The 27,766-nt window shown below is 34.4% G+C and overlaps 7 non-coding genes and 1 pseudogene across 7 annotated transcripts; all 8 read right to left on the reverse strand.

Moving 5' to 3' along the window:
- Window positions 1–2,585: 2,585 nt before the first annotated feature.
- Window positions 2,586–2,766, reverse strand: LOC117149884. Its single transcript, XR_004460590.1, has one exon. It is a non-coding gene; the product is annotated as a 5.8S ribosomal RNA (ribosomal RNA).
- Window positions 2,767–3,449: 683 nt separating this feature from the next.
- Window positions 3,450–5,442, reverse strand: LOC117149888. Its single transcript, XR_004460593.1, has one exon. It is a non-coding gene; the product is annotated as a small subunit ribosomal RNA (ribosomal RNA).
- Window positions 5,443–10,066: 4,624 nt separating this feature from the next.
- Window positions 10,067–13,995, reverse strand: LOC117149890. Its single transcript, XR_004460594.1, has one exon. It is a non-coding gene; the product is annotated as a large subunit ribosomal RNA (ribosomal RNA).
- A 395-nt stretch (window positions 13,996–14,390) lies between these two features.
- LOC117149894 lies at window positions 14,391–14,569 on the reverse strand. Its single transcript, XR_004460595.1, has one exon. It is a non-coding gene; the product is annotated as a 5.8S ribosomal RNA (ribosomal RNA).
- A 685-nt stretch (window positions 14,570–15,254) lies between these two features.
- Window positions 15,255–17,249, reverse strand: LOC117149897. The gene has a single exon (XR_004460598.1). It is a non-coding gene; the product is annotated as a small subunit ribosomal RNA (ribosomal RNA).
- A 3,412-nt stretch (window positions 17,250–20,661) lies between these two features.
- Window positions 20,662–24,023, reverse strand: LOC117149893 (annotated as a pseudogene).
- A 394-nt stretch (window positions 24,024–24,417) lies between these two features.
- On the reverse strand, window positions 24,418–24,596 carry LOC117149895. The gene has a single exon (XR_004460596.1). It is a non-coding gene; the product is annotated as a 5.8S ribosomal RNA (ribosomal RNA).
- Window positions 24,597–25,281: 685 nt separating this feature from the next.
- LOC117149885 lies at window positions 25,282–27,276 on the reverse strand. The gene has a single exon (XR_004460591.1). It is a non-coding gene; the product is annotated as a small subunit ribosomal RNA (ribosomal RNA).
- Window positions 27,277–27,766: the final 490 nt, after the last annotated feature.

Genomic DNA, 27,766 nt, shown 5'->3' on the forward strand with positions numbered 1-27,766 from the left:
CTTCCCTTACCTACATTATTCTATCGACTAGAGACTCTTCACCTTGGAGACCAGCTGCGGATATTGGTACGGCCTGTTGAGAAGTTTGCGTGTCCCCACCATAAATTTTCAAGGTCCGAGGAGAAAATATCGACACAACAGTATATGTCATGCTCTTCTAGCCCATCTACCATATCTCTCTGCGAAAGACTTCCATGGTAGTACGGCTATAAAACAGAAAAGAAAACTCTTCCGATATCTCTCGACGGCTTCTTTATGGTCGTTCCTGTTGCCAGGATGAGCACGAGGCCCATATTTAATAACAAACGGATACTCAACAGGTTACGGAATTGGAACCGTATTCCCTTTCGTTCAAAATTATTCAAGTGTATTATATTCGCTTTGTTTATATAGTTAGGCATTTTGTTTTACTTGAAAATTTTCGGCTTTCGCCTTGAACTTAGGACCGACTAACTCGTGATCAACCACTGTTCACACGAAACCCTTCTCCACTTCAGTCCTCCAAGGTCTCATTCGATTATTTGCTACTACCACCAAGATCTGTACCAATGGCAGCTCCATGCAGGCTTACGCCAAACACTTCTACGCATACCATTGTACCTTCCTACTCACTAAAGTTTCAAAATTTATATCACAAGTAATATAAATCATCTACTTTAGCGGTAATGTATAGGTATACAACTTAAGCGCCATCCATTTAAGGGCTAGTTGCTTCGGCAGGTGAGTTGTTACACACTCCTTAGCGGATTTCGACTTCCATGATCACCGTCCTGCTGTTTTAAGCAACCACGCCTTTCATGTATCTGCATGAGTTGTTAATTTGGGGCACCGTAACATTACGTTTGGTTCATCCCACAGCGCCAGTTCTGCTTACCAAAAGTGGCCCACTGGGCACATTATATCATAACCTTGAACTTCATATCAAGAAAGTTAAGGTTCTTACCCATTTAAAGTTTGAGAATAGGTTAAGATCGTTTCGACCCTAAGGCCTCTAATCATTCGCTTTACCAGATAAGATTATTTTATATAATATTAAAATGCACCACTATCCTGAGGGAACTTCGGAAGGAACCAGCTACTAGATGGTTCGATTGGTCTTTCGCCCTATACTCAATTCTGACAATCGATTTGCACGTCAGAACTGTTTCGGTCTTCCATCAGGGTTTCCCCTGACTTCAACCTGATCAAGTATAGTTCACCATCTTTCGGGTCACAGCATATATGCTCAAGGTACGTTCCAGTTAGAGCATAAATAATATAAATATACATTATACATAACTATATAGAACGCCCCGGGATTGTGTTAATTAGTATAAATAGCTAAAAAACTAATCCATTATTAGTCAAGTTAATTACGCTATTAGGTTTACATCCCAATAACTTGCACATATGTTAGACTCCTTGGTCCGTGTTTCAAGACGGGTCCCGAAGGTATCCTGAATCTTTCGCATTGTTAATCATACAAGAGCATTATTAACACAAAAATCAATGATAATTATGCCATTATATAATTCCGAAAAATTAACGCTCTGTAATAATATAAATCTATCAGCACTTTATCAAATTAATAACATTTATTCTGTGTTAAAATGCAAGCAATTTAATTGGAATAAACTATAAGTTATATTTTATGATAAATTTGGATATGCTAATAGATTACAATGTCCTTATATGGAAAAAATGCACATTATTCTTAATAATATTATTTAATATTACAATTTAATGATGAATTTTCCATAACGGATATTCAGGTTCATCGGGCTTAACCTCTAAGCAGTTTCACGTACTGTTTAACTCTCTATTCAGAGTTCTTTTCAACTTTCCCTCACGGTACTTGTTTACTATCGGTCTCATGGTTATATTTAGTTTAGATGGAGTTTACCACCCACTTAGTGCTGCACTATCAAGCAACACGACTCTTTGGAAACATCATCTAGTAATCATTAACGTTATACGGGCCTGGCACCCTCTATGGGTAAATGGCCTCATTTAAGAAGGACTTAAATCATTAATTTCTCATACTAGAATATTGACGCTCCATACACTGCATCTCACATTTGCCATATAGACAAAGTGACTTAGTGCTGAACTGTTTTCTTTTCGCTCGCCGCTACTAAGAAAATCTGTTAGTTTCTTTCCTCCCCTAATAATATGCTTAAATTCAGGGGGTAGTCCCATATGAGTTGAGGTTGTATATATAACTATTTTTTGCCATAAATTCTTTATATATAAATGATAAAACAATCAATTAAATTCGTTATAAATAGTTCCAATAGTTCTTGTAAGCAAAGTTATTTTTTATCCATTTAACGAACCAACGAAGAATAATAACAAAACCAAGATTTTTCTTTTTCCGATCATTAATAAGAGACATTCTAGATGAAAAATATTTCAATTTTTTATGCTAGACATTTCTCAGTATTATTTGATTGAAAAAGAAAATATTTCTCTTCGTTTTTCACATTCAAATGTGAGATATGTTTTTCATTTCTTTTTTAATATTATGAATAAAATCATTATTTAATCCAATAATATACCATATGCTTATAAAAAAATTTATAAACAACTTAATTAGCATAGTCTTACAACCCTCAACCATATGTAGTCCAAGCAGCACCTATAAAATTAATTAAAGTACATAACAGCATGGACTGCGATATGCGTTCAAAATGTCGATGTTTCATGTGTCCTGCAGTTCACACGATGACGCACAGTTTGCTGCGTTCTTCATCGACCCATGAGCCGAGTGATCCACCGCTTAGAGTTTTATAATTCATTTTTATATAATATCAATATTGTTTTTATTGAAAGAAATTAAAAATACACCATTTTACTGGCATATATCAATTCCTTCAATAAATTTATTTTTATACCTAAAAATAAATGTTGCGATATGTCTTAGTTTCATATAAGCATATGTATCATAAAAATCTGGTTATGGTTTGCTATTTTGGTGACACATACTGCAAAATTATATAAAACATTAACCTGATGGATGACAGGTACAAACATTGTATATTTTAGGTTGTTGCATTAGCCAACGTATGCTCATAACATAGATGAACAATACATATTCGCAACGCGTGTATATTATGGTCCATATACACACACACTTATTTTGAATACCACATTCAAAATTATTTTAATTTTAATTCGACTTCTACTTTCAAATTTTGTTCAGTTTCTTCGATTTCCATTTTCGAGAATTTGTTTTTATAGGAAACGCCATTGTTGTAGTAGGTACTGCCACAAATACGCACAACAACATTAATAATGTTAAAGTCTTTTTATGAGGTTGCCAAGCCCCACATATAAAATAAAAGCCATCTTCATTTTATTTTGACTTTAACTTTTGATTCCGTGGAATCATTTTGTAATATTTTTATTTTGGTAAATTGTATTTATTTGTATTATAACAAATGTTTATTAACGATAAGGATATTATACAATAATGATCCTTCCGCAGGTTCACCTACGGAAACCTTGTTACGACTTTTACTTCCTCTAAATAATCAAGTTCGGTCAACTTTTGCGAAACAACCGTAACACGCAAGGCGTCACAGTGATCACGTCCGGAGACCTCACTAAATAATTCAATCGGTAGTAGCGACGGGGCGGTGTGTACAAAGGGCAGGACGTAATCAATGCGAGTTAATGACTCACACTTACTGGGAATTCCAAGTTCATGTGAACAGTTTCAGTTCACAATCCCAAGCATGAAAGTGGTTCAGCGGTTTACCCGGACCTCTCGGTCTAGGAAATACACGTTGATACTTTCATTGTAGCGCGCGTGCAGCCCAGGACATCTAAGGGCATCACAGACCTGTTATTGCTCAATCTCATTATTGCTAGACGCAATTTGTCCATTTAAGAAGCTAGTGTCCTTATAATGGGACAAACCAACAGGTACGGCTCCACTTACATAAACACATTCAAACACAATAAACATTTTACTGCCACCATGAATGAAGGCTACATAAGCTTCAGCACCATAATCCTGAAGATATCTATTTAATATATTTGAGTCTCGTTCGTTATCGGAATTAACCAGACAAATCACTCCACGAACTAAGAACGGCCATGCACCACCACCCATAGATTCGAGAAAGAGCTATCATCTGTCTTACACACTTATGTTCGGACCTGGTAAGTTTTCCCGTGTTGAGTCAAATTAAGCCGCAGGCTCCACTCCTGGTGGTGCCCTTCCGTCAATTCCTTTAAGTTTCAGCTTTGCAACCATACTTCCCCCGGAGCCCAAAAGCTTTGGTTTCCCGGAAGCGACTGAGAGAGCCATAAAAGTAGCTACACCCAATTGCTAGCTGGCATCGTTTATGGTTAGAACTAGGGCGGTATCTGATCGCCTTCGAACCTCTAACTTTCGTTCTTGATTAATGAAAACATCTTTGGCAAATGCTTTCGCTTAAGTTAGTCTTACGACGGTCCAAGAATTTCACCTCTCGCGTCGTAATACTAATGCCCCCAAACTGCTTCTATTAATCATTACCTCTTGATCTGAAAACCAATGAAAGCAGAACAGAGGTCTTATTTCATTATCCCATGCACAGAATATTCAGGCATTTGAAGCCTGCTTTAAGCACTCTAATTTGTTCAAAGTAATAGTACCGGCCCACAATAACACTCGTTTAAGAGCACTAGTGCAGGTTTTTAAATAGGAGGAACATATGAAAAAATACAAGTATTTAATCACATATAAGAACTCCACCGGTAATACGCTTACATACATAAAGGTATAGTACTAACCACAATTGTAAGTTGTACTACCCGTATGAAGCACAAGTTCAACTACGAACGTTTTAACCGCAACAACTTTAATATACGCTATTGGAGCTGGAATTACCGCGGCTGCTGGCACCAGACTTGCCCTCCAATTGGTCCTTGTTAAAGGATTTAAAGTGTACTCATTCCAATTACAGGGCCTCGGATATGAGTCCTGTATTGTTATTTTTCGTCACTACCTCCCCGAGCTGGGAGTGGGTAATTTACGCGCCTGCTGCCTTCCTTAGATGTGGTAGCCGTTTCTCAGGCTCCCTCTCCGGAATCGAACCCTGATTCCCCGTTACCCGTTGCAACCATGGTAGTCCTAGATACTACCATCAAAAGTTGATAGGGCAGACATTTGAAAGATCTGTCGTCGGTACAAGACCATACGATCTGCATGTTATCTAGAGTTCAACCAATATAACGATCTTGCGATCGCTTGGTTTTAGCCTAATAAAAGCACATGTCCCATAAGGTTCATGTTTTAATTGCATGTATTAGCTCTAGAATTACCACAGTTATCCAAGTAACTGTTAACGATCTAAGGAACCATAACTGATATAATGAGCCTTTTGCGGTTTCACTTTTAATTCGTGTGTACTTAGACATGCATGGCTTAATCTTTGAGACAAGCATATAACTACTGGCAGGATCAACCAGAATAATGTTTTCCTTCATATTCCATTCATATATTTTGAATCGAAATAAGCAATATAATAGATATATAGATATATAGATTTTTCACTTTATATAATTCCATGATTTTATTATATTGAATAAAATTCAATATTTCGCCTTTGGGTAAAATTTTAAATATATAAGTAAAAAAATCCATCGATTACGGCCATTTTTATATAGCATTCGTAATCCATATTTTCATTTTTAATTTATACTGTTTTACCAATATAACAAGAATTTCATCTAATTATTGTAATATAATATTCTATAATTTTATCTTTTTATACATACATATTCATTATAAAATATCATTTTATTTCCAACATACATAATTATTGTATCCACACATGTACAATTTTTGTTTAACCAATATAAATATTAAGTTAAATCATTTGCATTTTGAAGATAAATTTAAAATTTATCTCTTTTCATATATATCTCTGGTAATATATAACATAAAACCAAGCGCATATGATAATATTTCCACATTTAATATATAATTTTATATTTCTTTCATAAGAATCCATATTTGTATTATACCGTAACGATATAATAATCCAACTATACGGCAGGTAATAAATTAATATTTGCCTGCCTCCAAAAATTAACGATAATATATGGAAACGATTTGTTATTCTATATATAATAGAAACTTGACTTTTGTTTCAACGATATTATCTATAAAGCGTATATTCCTATTATCCGCGGAGCCAAGTCCCGTGTTCTATAGAACTGAGAAACAAATTTGTACGGATAATAATATACTTTATTGTATGTAACCAATATAAACATAATCCGAAATAAATATTTCGAATAATGCGGGAGGTCGGCAACCACTGCCTACCTATAGTAGTTTTTGAACCCGCTGTCCTCAAAGCGGGTATTTTCAATTCCGTTTGCCACCCAACATACGGGCTATTCTCTTATATATTAAGAGATTATAGGAACATTTCATTTTTTTCCATTATTCATATATAATATGATTATTTTTTCCCTTATACATATAATAATTAATCATTTTCATATGTATATTATTTAATTTACTCATATTATTGCCAAAATCATATGAATACATAAGTTTTGAACAATATGAGAGGTCGCAACCACTGCTACCTATAGTAGTTTTTGAACCCTCTGTCGTAATTCCGGTCGTTTACACTACTATACCCTCTCACTATAATGGCTTTTCTCTATAATACTAAGAGAATGTGGGATATTTTCAGCATTTTTTCCCTTATACATATAATAATTAATCATTTTCATATGTATATTATTTAATTTACTCATATTATTGCCAAATCATATGAATACATAAGTTTTGAACAATATGAGAGGTCGGCAACCACTGCCTACCTATAGTAGTTTTTGAACCCTCTGTCGTAATTCCGGTCGTTTACACTACTATACCCTCTCACTATAATGGCTTTTCTCTATAATACTAAGAGAATGTGGGATATTTTCAGCATTTTTTCCCTTATACATATAATAATTAATCATTTTCATATGTATATTATTTAATTTACTCATATTATTGCCAAAATCATATGAATACATAAGTTTTGAACAATATGAGAGGTCGGCAACCACTGCCTACCTATAGTAGTTTTTGAACCCTCTGTCGTAATTCCGGTCGTTTACACTACTATACCCTCTCACTATAATGGCTTTTCTCTATAATACTAAGAGAATGTGGGATATTTTCAGAATTTTTCCCTTATACATATAATAATTAATCATTTTCATATGTATATTATTTAATTTACTCATATTATTGCCAAAATCATATGAATACATAAGTTTTGAACAATATGAGAGGTCGGCAACCACTGCCTACCTATAGTAGTTTTTGAACCCTCTGTCGTAATTCCGGTCGTTTACACTACTATACCCTCTCACTATAATGGCTTTCTCTATTATACTAAGAGAATGTGGGATATTTTCAGCATTTTTTCCCTTATACATATAATAATTAATAATTTTCATATGTATATTATTTAATTTACTCATATAATTGCCAAAATCATATGAATACATAAGTTTTGAACAATATGAGAGGTCGGCAACCACTGCCTACCTATAGTAGTTTTTGAACCCTCTGTCGTAATTCCGGTCGTTTACACTACTATACCCTCTCACTATAATGGCTTTTCTCTATAATACTAAGAGAATGTGGGAATATTTCAGCATTTTTTCCCCTATACATATAATAATTAATAATTTCATATGTATATTATTTAATTTACTCATATAATTGCCAAAATCATATGAATACATAAGTTTTGAACAATATGAGAGGTCGGCAACCACTGCCTACCTATAGTAGTTTTTGAACCCTCTGTCGTAATTCCGGTCGTTTACACTACTATACCCTCTCACTATAATGGCTTTTCTCTATAATACTAAGAGAATGTGGGAATATTTCAGCATTTTTTCCCCTATACATATAATAATTAATAATTTTCATATGTATATTATTTAATTTACTCATATAATTGCCAAAATCATATAAATACATAAGTTTTGAACAATATCAGAGGTCAGCAACGGTCTTTCCTCTATAATACTAAGATAATATGGAATATTTTCAGCATTTTTTCCCTTATACATTTATACATATAATAATTAATCATTTTCATATGTATATTATTTAATTTACTCATATTATTGCCAAAATCATATAAATACATAAGTTTTGAACAATATCAGAGGTCAGCAACGGTCTTTCCTCTATAATACTAAGATAATGTGGGAATATTTCATCATTTTTTCCTTTATACATTTATACATATAATATTTAATCATTTTATATGTATATTATTTAATTTACTCATATAATTGCCAAAATCATATAAATACATAAGTTTTGAACAATATCAGAGGTCGGCAACGGTCTTTCCTCTATAATACTAAGATAATATGGAATATTCAGCATTTTTTCCCTTATACATATAATAATTAATCATTTTCATATGTATATTATTTAATTTACTCGTATAATGCCAAAATCCTATGAAGACATAAGAGAATACAATATGAGAGGTCGGCGCAACCATAATATAGTAGTTGATGACGAGGTGTTTGGCAACTTGATACAATTCTTTAAAAAGTCTTTATATTAATTATATGATAGGGACAATATCATATGCGTCACTAAATTGATGACGAGGTGTTTGGCAACGTGACACAAATCATTAAAGTCTTTATATTAATTATATGATAGAGACAATATCATATGCGTCACTAAATTGATGACGATATTGCAACTTATAGAATCTTTAAAGTCTTTATATCAAAAATTATATGATAGGGACAATATCATATGCGTCACTAAATTGATGACGAGGTGTTTGCAACTTGACACAATTCATTAAAGTCTTTATATTAATTATATGATAGAGACAATATCATATGCGTCACTAAATTGATGACGAGGTATTTGGCAACTTGATATAATTCTTTAAAGTTTTTATATCAAATATTATTATGATAGGGACAATATCATATGCGTCACTAAATTGATGACAGGTGTTTGGCAACTTGACACAATTCATTAAAGTCTTTTATATTATTATATGATAGGGACAATATCATATGCCGTCACTAAATTGATGACGATGGTATTTGGCAACTTGATACAATTCTTTAAAGTTTTTATATCAAATTATATGATAGGGACAATATCATATGCGTCACTAAATGATGACGAGGTGTTTGGCAACTTGACACAATTCATTAAAGTCTTTATATTAATTATTAAACAATATATGGACTAATTGATGACGAGATGGCAATGATAAATTTTAAAGTTATATCAAAAATATATAGGCATCAATCATAAATGAGACGGTGCACTACAAATTCATAAAGCTTTTATTTTATATGTAGGCAATCTGCCACTAAATGATACGAGTATTCATTATAATCTTAAGTCTTTATATCAAAAATTATATGATAGGGACAATATCATATGCGTCACTAAATTGATGACGAGTGTTTGGCAACTACACAATCATTAAAGTCTTTTATTATTATATATAAATACATATATAAATAAGACAAATATATATCTATTAAATTATGATGAGGTGCAAAACACATTCATAATAGGTCATCTATATCAATATTGGCACAACTTATAAGGTTTTGCAATTTGAAATTATAAATCTTATAATTTAATTATATGATAGGGACAATATCATATGCGTCACTAAATTGATGACGAGGTATTTGGCAATTGATATAATTTCCTTTAAAGTCTTTATATCAAAAATTATATGATAGGGACAATATCATATGCGTCACTAAATTGATGACGAGGTGTTGCAACTTGACACATTCATTAAATTTTATATTATTATATATAGGACAATATTATTGCGTCATAAATTGATGACGAGTATTGGCAAGTTATAGAATTCTTTAAAGTCTTTATATCAAAAATTATACGATAGGGACAATATCATATGCGTCACTAAATTGATGACGAGGGTTTTGCAACTTGATAAATTCTTTAAGTCTTTATATCAAAAATTATATGATAGGGACAATATCATATGCGTCACTAATTGATGACGAGTTTTGTTGTGATCAGGAAAAATATCTTTATTTATCGAATCATCAGCAAGGATAAGCTTCAGTGGATCGCAGTATGGCAGCTGCTCAACCACTTACAACACCTTGCCTGTTACAAAAGTCGTTTACAATTGATTCTAGGCTTTGTCATTGTATTAAATATGCTTTTATATGTAATAGCGGCATCAGGTATCGAAGATCCTCCTAATTTACTATGTTACAAATTACATTGGATCACATCCATGTCGTTTATAAAATAAATTATAAACTTTAAATGGTTTAGAAGCCATACAATGCAAATTGCCCTTATTTATCATTGCAGTCCAGCACGGATACGACCTTAGAGGCGTTCAGCATAATCCAACGGACGTAGCGTCATACCACTGTTCGCTCGAACAAGTATTGTGCCATTGGTCCGTACTGCGGTTCCTCTCGTACTACGCAGGAATGCTGTCGCAACAACGTTTTGTCATTAGTAGGGTAAACTAACCTGTCTCACGACGGTCTAAACCCAGCTCACGTTCCTTGCATGGGTGAACAATCCAACGCTTGGTGAATTTTGCTTCACAATGATAGGAAGAGCCGACATCGAAGGATCAAAAAGCGACGTCGCTATGAACGCTTGGCCGCCACAAGCCAGTTATCCTATGGTAACTTTTCTGACACCTCTTGTTAAAAACTCTTTAAACCAAAGGATCGATAGGCCGAGCTTTTGCTGTCCTGTGTGTACTGAACACCGAGATCAAGTCAGCATTTGCCCTTTTGCTCTATGTGTGGTTTCTGTCCGCACTGAGCTGGCCTTGGGACACCTCCGTTATTATTTGAGAGATGTACCGCCCAGTCAAACTCCCTACCTGGCAATGTCTTGAATTGGATCATACCTGAGTAATTGGAGTTATACCAAATTTTCAAATCAAAATACATAAATGCATCGTTTTATTAAAGAATTTGTTTGCGATTATATAACAAACTCGTGATACTTTGATCAAGAAGCTTGCATCAAAACCCAATACCATAAGATATAATAAATATATCCGTATAATGGCTAGGAAATGATACACGTTCCATTTAATCAAGTAAGTAAGGAAACAATAAGAGTAGTGGTATTTCATTGACGATACCAAACCGAGGTCTAATATCTCCACTTATTCTACACCTCTTATGTCTCCTTACACTGCCAGATTAGAGTCAAGCTCAAAAGGGTCTTCTTTCCCCGCTAATTATTCCAAGCCGTTCCCTTGGCTGTGGTTTCGCTAGATAGTAGATAGGACAGTAGGAATCTCGTTAATCCATTCATGCGCGTCACTAATTAGATGACGAGGCATTTGGCTACCTTAGAGAGTCATAGTTACTCCCGCCGTTGACCCGCGCTTACTTGAATTTCTTCACTTTGACATTCAGAGCACTGGGCAGAAATCACATTGTGTCAACACCCGCTAGGGCCATCACAATGCTTGTTTTAATTAGACAGTCGGATTCCCCAAGTCCGTGCCAGTTCTGAATTGATTGTTAATTGATAATCGTTATAATTGATAAGAACTAATTGGTTTAACCCAAATAGTATTCTTAAATTTTAGCAAGAAAGTTCCACAATTGGCTACGTAACTAAACTATCCGGGGAACAAGTAACTAACATAATGCTAGAAACTCTATTTACCCAGAACGAGCACATAACCATGTTATTGTTTCCCAATCAAGCCCGACTATCTCAATCTTCAGAGCCAATCCTTATCCCGAAGTTACGGATCTAATTTGCCGACTTCCCTTACCTACATTATTCTATCGACTAGAGACTCTTCACTTGGAGACCAGCTGCGGATATTGGTACGGCCTGTTGAGAAGTTTGCGTGTCCCCACCATAAATTTTCAAGGTCCGAGGAGAAAATATCGACACAACAGTATATGTCATGCTCTTCTAGCCCATCTACCATATCTCTCTGCGAAAGACTTCCATGGTAGTACGGCTATAAAACAGAAAAGAAAACTCTTCCGATATCTCTCGACGGCTTCTTTATGGTCGTTCCTGTTGCCAGGATGAGCACGAGGCCCATATTTAATAACAAACGGATACTCAACAGGTTACGGAATTGGAACCGTATTCCTTTCGTTCAAAATTATTCAAGTGTATTATATTCGCTTTGTTTATATAGTTAGGCATTTTTGTTTTACTTGAAAATTTTCGGCTTTCGCCTTGAACTTAGGACCGACTAACTCGTGATCAACCACTGTTCACACGAAACCCTTCTCCACTTCAGTCCTCCAAGGTCTCATTCGATTATTTGCTACTACCACCAAGATCTGTACCAATGGCAGCTCCATGCAGGCTTACGCCAAACACTTCTACGCATACCATTGTACCTTCCTACTCACTAAAGTTTCAAATTTATATCACAAGTAATATAAATCATCTACTTTAGCGGTAATGTATAGGTATACAACTTAAGCGCCATCCATTTTAAGGGCTAGTTGCTTCGGCAGGTGAGTTGTTACACACTCCTTAGCGGATTTCGACTTCCATGATCACCGTCCTGCTGTTTTAAGCAACCAACGCCTTTCATGGTATCTGCATGAGTTGTTAATTTGGGCACCGTAACATTACGTTTGGTTCATCCCACAGCGCCAGTTCTGCTTACCAAAAGTGGCCCACTGGGCACATTATATCATAACCTTGAACTTCATATCAAGAAAGTTAAGGTTCTTACCCATTTAAAGTTGAGAATAGGTTAAGATCGTTTCGACCCTAAGGCCTCTAATCATTCGCTTTACCAGATAAGATTATTTTATATAATATTAAAATGCACCAGCTATCCTGAGGGAAACTTCGGAAGGAACCAGCTACTAGATGGTTCGATTGGTCTTTCGCCCCTATACTCAATTCTGACAATCGATTTGCACGTCAGAACTGTTTCGGTCTTCCATCAGGGTTTCCCCTGACTTCAACCTGATCAAGTATAGTTCACCATCTTTCGGGTCACAGCATATATGCTCAAGGTACGTTCCAGTTAGAGGCATAAATAATATAAATATACATTATACATAACTATATAGAACGCCCCGGGATTGTGTTAATTAGCTATAAATAGCTAAAAAACTAATCCCATTATTAGTCAAGTTAATTACGCTATTAGGTTTACATCCCAATAACTTGCACATATGTTAGACTCCTTGGTCCGTGTTTCAAGACGGGTCCCGAAGGTATCCTGAATCTTTCGCATTGTTAATCATACAAGAGCATATAATAAACACAAAAATCAATGATAATTATGCCATTATATAATTCCGAAAAATTAACGCTCTGTAATAATATAAATCTATCAGCACTTTATCAAATTAATAACATTTATTCTGTGTTAAAATGCAAGCAATTTAATTGGAATAAACTATAAGTTATATTTTATGATAAATTTGGGATATGCTAATAGATTACAATGTCCTTATATGGAAAAAATGCACATTATTCTTAATAATATTATTTAAATATTACAATTTTAATGATGAATTTTCCATAACGGATATTCAGGTTCATCGGGCTTAACCTCTAAGCAGTTTCACGTACTGTTTAACTCTCTATTCAGAGTTCTTTTCAACTTTCCCTCACGGTACTTGTTTACTATCGGTCTCATGGTTATATTTAGTTTTAGATGGAGTTTACCACCCACTTAGTGCTGCACTATCAAGCAACACGACTCTTTGGAAACATCATCTAGTAATCATTAACGTTATACGGGCCTGGCACCCTCTATGGGTAAATGGCCTCATTTAAGAAGGACTTAAATCATTAATTTCTCATACTAGAATATTGACGCTCCATACACTGCATCTCACATTTGCCATATAGACAAAGTGACTTAGTGCTGAACTGTTTTCTTTTCGCTCGCCGCTACTAAGAAAATCCTTGTTAGTTTCTTTTCCTCCCCTAATTAATATGCTTAAATTCAGGGGGTAGTCCCATATGAGTTGAGGTTGTATATATAACTATTTTTTGCCATAAATTCTTTATATATAAATGATAAAACAATCAATTAAATTCGTTATAAATAGTTCCAATAGTTCTTGTAAGCAAAGTTATTTTTTATCCATTTAACGAACCAACGAAGAATAATAACAAAACCAAGATTTTTCTTTTTCCGAATCATTAATAAGAGACAATTCTAGATGAAAAATATTTCAATTTTTTATGCTAGACATTTCTCAGTATTATTTGATTGAAAAAGAAAATATTTCTCTTCGTTTTTCACATTCAAATGTGAGATAATGTTTTTCATTTCTTTTTTAATATTATGAATAAAATCATTATTTAATCCAATAATATACCATATGCTTATAAAAAATTTATAAACAACTTAATTAGCATAGTCTTACAACCCTCAACCATATGTAGTCCAAGCAGCACTATAAAATTAATTAAAGTACATAACAGCATGGACTGCGATATGCGTTCAAAATGTCGATGTTCATGTGTCCTGCAGTTCACACGATGACGCACAGTTTGCTGCGTTCTTCATCGACCCATGAGCCGAGTGATCCACCGCTTAGAGTTTTATAATTCATTTTTATATAATATCAATATTGTTTTTATTGAAAGAAATTAAAATACACCATTTTACTGGCATATATCAATTCCTTCAATAAATTTATTTTTATACCTAAAAATAAATGTTGCGATATGTCTTAGTTTCATATAAGCATTATGTATCATAAAAATCTGGTTATGGTTTGCTATTTTGGGTGACACATACTGCAAAATTTATATAAAACATTAACCTGATGGATGACAGGTACAAACATTGTATATTTTAGGTTGTTGCATTAGCCAACGTATGCTCATAACATAGATGAACAATACATATTCGCAACGCGTGTATATTATGGTCCATATACACACACACTTATTTTGAATACCACATTCAAAATTATTTTAATTTTAATTCGACTTCTACTTTCAAATTTTGTTCAGTTTCTTCGATTTCCATTTTCGAGAATTTGTTTTTATAGGAAACGCCATTGTTGTAGTAGGTACTGCCACAAATACGCACAACAACATTAATAATGTTAAAGTCTTTTTATGAGGTTGCCAAGCCCCACATATAAAATAAAAGCCATCTTCATTTTATTTTGACTTTAACTTTTGATTCCGTGGAATCATTTTGTAATATTTTTATTTTGGTAAATTGTATTTATTTGTATTATAACAAATGTTTATTAACGATAAGGATATTATACAATAATGATCCTTCCGCAGGTTCACCTACGGAAACCTTGTTACGACTTTTACTTCCTCTAAATAATCAAGTTCGGTCAACTTTTGCGAAACAACCGTAACACGCAAGGCGTCACAGTGATCACGTCCGGAGACCTCACTAAATAATTCAATCGGTAGTAGCGACGGGCGGTGTGTACAAAGGGCAGGGACGTAATCAATGCGAGTTAATGACTCACACTTACTGGGAATTCCAAGTTCATGTGAACAGTTTCAGTTCACAATCCCAAGCATGAAAGTGGTTCAGCGGTTTACCCGGACCTCTCGGTCTAGGAAATACACGTTGATACTTTCATTGTAGCGCGCGTGCAGCCCAGGACATCTAAGGGCATCACAGACCTGTTATTGCTCAATCTCATTATTGCTAGACGCAATTTGTCCATTTAAGAAGCTAGTGTCCTTATAATGGGACAAACCAACAGGTACGGCTCCACTTACATAAACACATTCAAACACAATAAACATTTTACTGCCACCATGAATGAAGGCTACATAAGCTTCAGCACCATAATCCTGAAGATATCTATTTAATATATTTGAGTCTCGTTCGTTATCGGAATTAACCAGACAAATCACTCCACGAACTAAGAACGGCCATGCACCACCACCCATAGATTCGAGAAAGAGCTATCAATCTGTCTTACACACTTATGTTCGGACCTGGTAAGTTTTCCCGTGTTGAGTCAAATTAAGCCGCAGGCTCCACTCCTGGTGGTGCCCTTCCGTCAATTCCTTTAAGTTTCAGCTTTGCAACCATACTTCCCCCGGAGCCCAAAAGCTTTGGTTTCCCGGGAAGCGACTGAGAGAGCCATAAAAGTAGCTACACCCAATTGCTAGCTGGCATCGTTTATGGTTAGAACTAGGGCGGTATCTGATCGCCTTCGAACCTCTAACTTTCGTTCTTGATTAATGAAAACATCTTTGGCAAATGCTTTCGCTTAAGTTAGTCTTACGACGGTCCAAGAATTTCACCTCTCGCGTCGTAATACTAATGCCCCCAAACTGCTTCTATTAATCATTACCTCTTGATCTGAAAACCAATGAAAGCAGAACAGAGGTCTTATTTCATTATCCCATGCACAGAATATTCAGGCATTTGAAGCCTGCTTTAAGCACTCTAATTTGTTCAAAGTAATAGTACCGGCCCACAATAACACTCGTTTAAGAGCACTAGTGCAGGTTTTTAAATAGGAGGAACATATGAAAAAATACAAGTATTTAATCACATATAAGAACTCCACCGGTAATACGCTTACATACATAAAGGTATAGTACTAACCACAATTGTAAGTTGTACTACCCGTATGAAGCACAAGTTCAACTACGAACGTTTTAACCGCAACAACTTTAATATACGCTATTGGAGCTGGAATTACCGCGGCTGCTGGCACCAGACTTGCCCTCCAATTGGTCCTTGTTAAAGGATTTAAAGTGTACTCATTCCAATTACAGGGCCTCGGATATGAGTCCTGTATTGTTATTTTTCGTCACTACCTCCCCGAGCTGGGAGTGGGTAATTTACGCGCCTGCTGCCTTCCTTAGATGTGGTAGCCGTTTCTCAGGCTCCCTCTCCGGAATCGAACCCTGATTCCCCGTTACCCGTTGCAACCATGGTAGTCCTAGATACTACCATCAAAAGTTGATAGGGCAGACATTTGAAAGATCTGTCGTCGGTACAAGACCATACGATCTGCATGTTATCTAGAGTTCAACCAATATAACGATCTTGCGATCGCTTGGTTTTAGCCTAATAAAAGCACATGTCCCATAAGGTTCATGTTTTAATTGCATGTATTAGCTCTAGAATTACCACAGTTATCCAAGTAACTGTTAACGATCTAAGGAACCATAACTGATATAATGAGCCTTTTGCGGTTTCACTTTTAATTCGTGTGTACTTAGACATGCATGGCTTAATCTTTGAGACAAGCATATAACTACTGGCAGGATCAACCAGAATAATGTTTTTCCTTCATATTCCATTCATATATTTTGAATCGAAATAAGCAATATAATAGATATATAGATATATAGATTTTTCACTTTATATAATTCCATGATTTTTATTATATTGAATAAAATTCAATATTTCGCCTTTGGGTAAAATTTTAAATATATAAGTAAAAAAATCCATTCGATTACGGCCATTTTTATATAGCATTCGTAATCCATATTTTCATTTTTAATTTATACTTGTTTTACCAATATAACAAGAATTTCATCTAATTATTGTAATATATATATTTCTATAATTTTATCTTTTTATACATACATATTTCATTATAAAATATCATTTTATTTCCAACATACATAATTATTGTATCCACACATGTACAATTTTTGTTTAACCAATATAAATATTAAGTTAAATCATTTGCATTTTGAAGATAAATTTAAAATTTATCTCTTTTCATATATATCTCTGGTAATATATAACATAAAACCAAGCGCATATGATAATATTTCCACATTTAATATATAATTTTATATTTCTTTCATAAGAATCCATATTTGTATTATACCGTAACGATATAATAATCCAACTATACGGCAGGTAATAAATTAATATTTGCCTGCCTCCAAAAATTAACGATAATATATGGAAACGATTTGTTATTCTATATATAATAGAAACTTGACTTTTGTTTCAACGATATTATCTATAAAGCGTATATTCCTATTATCCGCGGAGCCAAGTCCCGTGTTCTATAGAACTGAGAAACAAATTTGTACGGATAATAATATACTTTATTGTATGTAACCAATATAAACATAATCCGAAATAAATATTTCGAATAATGCGGGAGGTCGGCAACCACTGCCTACCTATAGTAGTTTTTGAACCCGCTGTCCTCAAAGCGGGTATTTTCAATTCCGTTTGCCACCCAACATACGGGCTATTCTCTTATATATTAAGAGATTATAGGAACATTTCATTTTTTTTCCATTATTCATATATAATATGATTATTTTTTCCCTTATACATATAATAATTAATCATTTTCATATGTATATTATTTAATTTACTCATATTATTGCCAAAATCATATGAATACATAAGTTTTGAACAATATGAGAGGTCGGCAACCACTGCCTACCTATAGTAGTTTTTGAACCCTCTGTCGTAATTCCGGTCGTTTACACTACTATACCCTCTCACTATAATGGCTTTTCTCTATAATACTAAGAGAATGTGGGATATTTTCAGCATTTTTTCCCTTATACATATAATAATTAATCATTTTCATATGTATATTATTTAATTTACTCATATTATTGCCAAAATCATATGAATACATAAGTTTTGAACAATATGAGAGGTCGGCAACCACTGCCTACCTATAGTAGTTTTTGAACCCTCTGTCGTAATTCCGGTCGTTTACACTACTATACCCTCTCACTATAATGGCTTTTCTCTATAATACTAAGAGAATGTGGGATATTTTCAGCATTTTTTCCCTTATACATATAATAATTAATCATTTTCATATGTATATTATTTAATTTACTCATATTATTGCCAAAATCATATGAATACATAAGTTTTGAACAATATGAGAGGTCGGCAACCACTGCCTACCTATAGTAGTTTTTGAACCCTCTGTCGTAATTCCGGTCGTTTACACTACTATACCCTCTCACTATAATGGCTTTTCTCTATAATACTAAGAGAATGTGGGATATTTTCAGCATTTTTTCCCTTATACATATAATAATTAATCATTTTCATATGTATATTATTTAATTTACTCATATTATTGCCAAAATCATATGAATACATAAGTTTTGAACAATATGAGAGGTCGGCAACCACTGCCTACCTATAGTAGTTTTTGAACCCTCTGTCGTAATTCCGGTCGTTTACACTACTATACCCTCTCACTATAATGGCTTTTCTCTATAATACTAAGAGAATGTGGGAATATTTCAGCATTTTTTCCCTATACATATAATAATTAATAATTTTCATATGTATATTATTTAATTTACTCATATAATTGCCAAAATCATATGAATACATAAGTTTTGAACAATATGAGAGGTCGGCAACCACTGCCTACCTATAGTAGTTTTTGAACCCTCTGTCGTAATTCCGGTCGTTTACACTACTATACCCTCTCACTATAATGGCTTTTCTCTATAATACTAAGAGAATGTGGGATATTTCAGCATTTTTTCCCTTATACATATAATAATTAATAATTTTCATATGTATATTATTTAATTTACTCATATAATTGCCAAAATCATATAAATACATAAGTTTTGAACAATATCAGAGGTCAGCAACGGTCTTTCCTCTATAATACTAAGATAATATGGGAATATTTTCAGCATTTTTTCCCTTATACATTTATACATATAATAATTAATCATTTTCATATGTATATTATTTAATTTACTCATATTATTGCCAAAATCATATAAATACATAAGTTTTGAACAATATCAGAGGTCAGCAACGGTCTTTCCTCTATAATACTAAGATAATGTGGGAATATTTCATCATTTTTTCCTTTATACATTTATACATATAATATTTAATCATTTTATATGTATATTATTTAATTTACTCATATAATTGCCAAAATCATATAAATACATAAGTTTTGAACAATATCAGAGGTCGGCAACGGTCTTTCCTCTATAATACTAAGATAATATGGGAATATTTCAGCATTTTTCCCTTATACATATAATAATTAATCATTTTCATATGTATATTATTTAATTTACTCGTATAATTGCCAAAATCCTATGAAGACATAAGAGAATACAATATGAGAGGTCGGCGCAACCATAATATAGTAGTTGATGACGAGGTGTTTGGCAACTTGATACAATTCTTTAAAAAGTCTTTATATTAATTAATATGATAGGGACAATATCATATGCGTCACTAAATGATGACGAGGTGTTTGGCAAACGTGACACAAATCATTAAAGTCTTTATATTAATTATATGATAGAGACAATATCATATGCGTCACTAAATTGATGACGAGGTATTTGGCAACTTGATAGAATTCTTTAAAGTCTTATATCAAAAATTATATGATAGGGACAATATCATATGCGTCACTAAATTGATGACGAGGTGTTTGGCAACTTGAACACAATTCATTAAAGTCTTTATATTAATTATATGATAGAGACAATATCATATGCGTCACTAAATTGATGACAGGTATTTGGCAACAAAAAAAAAAAAATTATATGATAATCATTCTATTTTGAGAGAGGTGTTTGGCAACTTGAAAAATTCATTAAAGTCTTTATATAATTATATGATAGGGACAATATCATATGCGTCACTAAATTGATGACGAGGTATTTGGCAACTTGATACAATTCTTTAAAGTTTTTTATTCAAAAATTATATGATAGGGACAATATCATATGCGTACAATTGATTCTAGCTTGTCATTTATTAAATAATGCTATATGTAACTAGCGCGCATCAGGTGATCGAAGATCTCCAATATATGTTACAAATACATGCATACTATTCGTATAAAATAAATAAAACTTTTTTAGCACAATGCCTTTTAATTATCAGATAGTAGGGCGCGATAACAGAGGTCATACCACGTCCTCGAACAAGTATTGTGCCATTGGTCCGTACCTGCGGTTCCTCTCGTACTACGCAGGAATGCTGTCGCAACAACGTTTTGTCATTAGTAGGGTAAAACTAACCTGTCTCACGACGGTCTAAACCCAGCTCACGTTCCCTTGCATGGGTGAACAATCCAACGCTTGGTGAATTTTGCTTCACAATGATAGGAAGAGCCGACATCGAAGGATCAAAAAGCGACGTCGCTATGAACGCTTGCCGCCACAAGCCAGTTATCCCTATGGTAACTTTTCTGACACCTCTTGTTAAAAACTCTTTAAACCAAAAGGATCGATAGGCCGAGCTTTTGCTGTCCCTGTGTGTACTGAACACCGAGATCAAGTCAGCATTTGCCCTTTTGCTCTACACTGAGCTGTGGGCAATGTCCGCGGCATCTGTTTGCGTGTGATCCTTGATACCCCCACACGCCCCGATGAACACTGCCTTGGAACCCTCGAGGATAACCCCTAGATTTTCATTTGGGGCGGAATATCCTAAGTTCCATTAATTAATGGGCTTTCGTTTGGGTTTTGAAATTCAAATCAGAAACCGCCTAATTTTATATAAACCGGCAATAAAGGCTGTATAAGAGAGTCATAGTTACTCCCGCCGTTGACCCGCGCTTACTTGAATTCTCTTCACTTGGACATTCAGAGCACTGGGCAGAAATCACATTGTGTCAACACCCGCTAGGTCCATCACAATGCTTTGTTTAATTAGACAGTCGGATTCCCCAAGTCCCGTGCCAGTTCTGAATTGATTTGTTAATTGATAATCGTTATAAATTGATAAGAACTAATTGGTTTAACCCAAATAGTATTCTTAAAATTTTAGCAAGAAAGTTCCACCAATTGGCTACGTAATAAACTATCCGGGGAACAAGTAACTAACATAAATGCTAGAAACTCTATTTACCCAGAACGAGCACATTAACCATGTTATTGTTTCCCAATCAAGCCCGACTATCTCAATCTTCAGAGCCAATCCTATCCCGAAGTTACGGATCTAATTTGCCGACTTCCCTTACCTACATTATTCTATCGACTAGAGACTCTTTCACCTTGGAGACCAGCTGCGGATATTGGTACGGCCTGTTGAGAAGTTTGCGTGTCCCCACCATAAATTTTCAAGTCCGAGGAGAAAATATCGACACAACAGTATATGTCATGCTCTTCTAGCCCATCTACCATATCTCTCTGCGAAAGACTTCCATGGTAGTTACGGCTATAAAACAGAAAAGAAAACTCTTCCGATATCTCTCGACTACTTCTTTATGGTCGTTCCTGTTGCCAGGATGACCCATTATCGTATACAGTTACGAATTACCGTATTCCTTTGTTTTATTCAGTTTTTATTCGCTTTTTTATGTTACTTTTTTTTTATTAAATTTCGGCTTTCGCCTTGACTTACCGACTAACTCGTGATACATGTCACAAAACCCCCACATGGTTCAAGCTCACATTCGCACCATGCAGGCTTACGCCAAACACTTCTACGCATACCATTGTACCTTCCTACTCACTAAAGTTTCAAAATTTATATCACAAGTAATATAAATCATCTACTTTAGCGGTAATGTATAGGTATACAACTTAAGCGCCATCCATTTTAAGGGCTAGTTGCTTCGGCAGGTGAGTTGTTACACACTCCTTAGCGGATTTCGACTTCCATGATCACCGTCCTGCTGTTTTAAGCAACCAACGCCTTTCATGGTATCTGCATGAGTTGTTAATTTGGGCACCGTAACATTACGTTTGGTTCATCCCACAGCGCCAGTTCTGCTTACCAAAAGTGGCCCACTGGGCACATTATATCATAACCTTGAACTTCATATCAAGAAAGTTAAGGTTCTTACCCATTTAAAGTTTGAGAATAGGTTAAGATCGTTTCGACCCTAAGGCCTCTAATCATTCGCTTTACCAGATAAGATTATTTTATATAATATTAAAATGCACCAGCTATCCTGAGGGAAACTTCGGAAGGAACCAGCTACTAGATGGTTCGATTGGTCTTTCGCCCCTAAACTCAATTCTGACAATCGATTTGCACGTCAGAACTGTTTCGGTCTTCCATCAGGGTTTCCCCTGACTTCAACCTGATCAAGTATAGTTCACCATCTTTCGGGTCACAGCATATATGCTCAAGGTACGTTCCAGTTAGAGGCATAAATAATATAAATATACATTATACATAACTATATAGAACGCCCCGGGATTGTGTTAATTAGCTATAAATAGCTAAAAAACTAATCCCATTATTAGTCAAGTTAATTACGCTATTAGGTTTACATCCCAATAACTTGCACATATGTTAGACTCCTTGGTCCGTGTTTCAAGACGGGTCCCGAAGGTATCCTGAATCTTTCGCATTGTTAATCATACAAGAGCATATAATAAACACAAAAATCAATGATAATTATGCCATTATATAATTCCGAAAAATTAACGCTCTGTAATAATATAAATCTATCAGCACTTTATCAAATTAATAACATTTATTCTGTGTTAAAATGCAAGCAATTTAATTGGAATAAACTATAAGTTATATTTTATGATAAATTTGGGATATGCTAATAGATTACAATGTCCTTATATGGAAAAAATGCACATTATTCTTAATAATATTATTTAAATATTACAATTTTAATGATGAATTTTCCATAACGGATATTCAGGTTCATCGGGCTTAACCTCTAAGCAGTTTCACGTACTGTTTAACTCTCTATTCAGAGTTCTTTTCAACTTTCCCTCACGGTACTTGTTTACTATCGGTCTCATGGTTATATTTAGTTTTAGATGGAGTTTACCACCCACTTAGTGCTGCACTATCAAGCAACACGACTCTTTGGAAACATCATCTAGTAATCATTAACGTTATACGGGCCTGGCACCCTCTATGGGTAAATGGCCTCATTTAAGAAGGACTTAAATCATTAATTTCTCATACTAGAATATTGACGCTCCATACACTGCATCTCACATTTGCCATATAGACAAAGTGACTTAGTGCTGAACTGTTTTCTTTTCGCTCGCCGCTACTAAGAAAATCCTTGTTAGTTTCTTTTCCTCCCCTAATTAATATGCTTAAATTCAGGGGGTAGTCCCATATGAGTTGAGGTTGTATATATAACTATTTTTGCCATAAATTCTTTATATATAAATGATAAAACAATCAATTAAATTCGTTATAAATAGTTCCAATAGTTCTTGTAAGCAAAGTTATTTTTTATCCATTTAACGAACCAACGAAGAATAATAACAAAACCAAGATTTTTCTTTTTCCGAATCATTAATAAGAGACAATTCTAGATGAAAAATATTTCAATTTTTTATGCTAGACATTTCTCAGTATTATTTGATTGAAAAAGAAAATATTTCTCTTCGTTTTTCACATTCAAATGTGAGATAATGTTTTTCATTTCTTTTTTAATATTATGAATAAAATCATTATTTAATCCAATAATATACCATATGCTTATAAAAAATTTATAAACAACTTAATTAGCATAGTCTTACAACCCTCAACCATATGTAGTCCAAGCAGCACTATAAAATTAATTAAAGTACATAACAGCATGGACTGCGATATGCGTTCAAAATGTCGATGTTCATGTGTCCTGCAGTTCACACGATGACGCACAGTTTGCTGCGTTCTTCATCGACCCATGAGCCGAGTGATCCACCGCTTAGAGTTTTATAATTCATTTTTATATAATATCAATATTGTTTTTATTGAAAGAAATTAAAAATACACCATTTTACTGGCATATATCAATTCCTTCAATAAATTTATTTTATACCTAAAAATAAATGTTGCGATATGTCTTAGTTTCATATAAGCATTATGTATCATAAAAATCTGGTTATGGTTTGCTATTTTGGGTGACACATACTGCAAAATTTATATAAAACATTAACCTGATGGATGACAGGTACAAACATTGTATATTTTAGGTTGTTGCATTAGCCAACGTATGCTCATAACATAGATGAACAATACATATTCGCAACGCGTGTATATTATGGTCCATATACACACACACTTATTTTGAATACCACATTCAAAATTATTTTAATTTTAATTCGACTTCTACTTTCAAATTTTGTTCAGTTTCTTCGATTTCCATTTTCGAGAATTTGTTTTTATAGGAAACGCCATTGTTGTAGTAGGTACTGCCACAAATACGCACAACAACATTAATAATGTTAAAGTCTTTTTATGAGGTTGCCAAGCCCCACATATAAAATAAAAGCCATCTTCATTTTATTTTGACTTTAACTTTTGATTCCGTGGAATCATTTTGTAATATTTTTATTTTGGTAAATTGTATTTATTTGTATTATAACAAATGTTTATTAACGATAAGGATATTATACAATAATGATCCTTCCGCAGGTTCACCTACGGAAACCTTGTTACGACTTTTACTTCCTCTAAATAATCAAGTTCGGTCAACTTTTGCGAAACAACCGTAACACGCAAGGCGTCACAGTGATCACGTCCGGAGACCTCACTAAATAATTCAATCGGTAGTAGCGACGGGCGGTGTGTACAAAGGGCAGGGACGTAATCAATGCGAGTTAATGACTCACACTTACTGGGAATTCCAAGTTCATGTGAACAGTTTCAGTTCACAATCCCAAGCATGAAAGTGGTTCAGCGGTTTACCCGGACCTCTCGGTCTAGGAAATACACGTTGATACTTTCATTGTAGCGCGCGTGCAGCCCAGGACATCTAAGGGCATCACAGACCTGTTATTGCTCAATCTCATTATTGCTAGACGCAATTTGTCCATTTAAGAAGCTAGTGTCCTTATAATGGGACAAACCAACAGGTACGGCTCCACTTACATAAACACATTCAAACACAATAAACATTTTACTGCCACCATGAATGAAGGCTACATAAGCTTCAGCACCATAATCCTGAAGATATCTATTTAATATATTTGAGTCTCGTTCGTTATCGGAATTAACCAGACAAATCACTCCACGAACTAAGAACGGCCATGCACCACCACCCATAGATTCGAGAAAGAGCTATCAATCTGTCTTACACACTTATGTTCGGACCTGGTAAGTTTTCCCGTGTTGAGTCAAATTAAGCCGCAGGCTCCACTCCTGGTGGTGCCCTTCCGTCAATTCCTTTAAGTTTCAGCTTTGCAACCATACTTCCCCCGGAGCCCAAAAGCTTTGGTTTCCCGGGAAGCGACTGAGAGAGCCATAAAAGTAGCTACACCCAATTGCTAGCTGGCATCGTTTATGGTTAGAACTAGGGCGGTATCTGATCGCCTTCGAACCTCTAACTTTCGTTCTTGGTTAATGAAAACATCTTTGGCAAATGCTTTCGCTTAAGTTAGTCTTACGACGGTCCAAGAATTTCACCTCTCGCGTCGTAATACTAATGCCCCCAAACTGCTTCTATTAATCATTACCTCTTGATCTGAAAACCAATGAAAGCAGAACAGAGGTCTTATTTCATTATCCCATGCACAGAATATTCAGGCATTTGAAGCCTGCTTTAAGCACTCTAATTTGTTCAAAGTAATAGTACCGGCCCACAATAACACTCGTTTAAGAGCACTAGTGCAGGTTTTTAAATAGGAGGAACATATGAAAAAATACAAGTATTTAATCACATATAAGAACTCCACCGGTAATACGCTTACATACATAAAGGTATAGTACTAACCACAATTGTAAGTTGTACTACCCGTATGAAGCACAAGTTCAACTACGAACGTTTTAACCGCAACAACTTTAATATACGCTATTGGAGCTGGAATTACCGCGGCTGCTGGCACCAGACTTGCCCTCCAATTGGTCCTTGTTAAAGGATTTAAAGTGTACTCATTCCAATTACAGGGCCTCGGATATGAGTCCTGTATTGTTATTTTTCGTCACTACCTCCCCGAGCTGGGAGTGGGTAATTTACGCGCCTGCTGCCTTCCTTAGATGTGGTAGCCGTTTCTCAGGCTCCCTCTCCGGAATCGAACCCTGATTCCCCGTTACCCGTTGCAACCATGGTAGTCCTAGATACTACCATCAAAAGTTGATAGGGCAGACATTTGAAAGATCTGTCGTCGGTACAAGACCATACGATCTGCATGTTATCTAGAGTTCAACCAATATAACGATCTTGCGATCGCTTGGTTTTAGCCTAATAAAAGCACATGTCCCATAAGGTTCATGTTTTAATTGCATGTATTAGCTCTAGAATTACCACAGTTATCCAAGTAACTGTTAACGATCTAAGGAACCATAACTGATATAATGAGCCTTTTGCGGTTTCACTTTTAATTCGTGTGTACTTAGACATGCATGGCTTAATCTTTGAGACAAGCATATAACTACTGGCAGGATCAACCAGAATAATGTTTTTCCTTCATATTCCATTCATATATTTTGAATCGAAATAAGCAATATAATAGATATATAGATATATAGATTTTTCACTTTATATAATTCCATGATTTTTATTATATTGAATAAAATTCAATATTTCGCCTTTGGGTAAAATTTTAAATATATAAGTAAAAAATCCATTCGATTACGGCCATTTTTATATAGCATTCGTAATCCATATTTTCATTTTTAATTTATACTTGTTTTACCAATATAACAAGAATTTCATCTAATTATTGTAATATATATATTTCTATAATTTTATCTTTTTATACATACATATTTCATTATAAAATATCATTTTATTTCCAACATACATAATTATTGTATCCACACATGTACAATTTTTGTTTAACCAATATAAATATTAAGTTAAATCATTTGCATTTTGAAGATAAATTTAAAATTTATCTCTTTTCATATATATCTCTGGTAAAACCAAGCGCATATGATAATAT

This window comes from Drosophila mauritiana, unplaced genomic scaffold (genome assembly GCF_004382145.1).
Source record: "Drosophila mauritiana strain mau12 unplaced genomic scaffold, ASM438214v1 U_5, whole genome shotgun sequence".
In the NCBI taxonomy this organism is placed as follows: Eukaryota; Metazoa; Arthropoda; class Insecta; order Diptera; family Drosophilidae; genus Drosophila; species Drosophila mauritiana.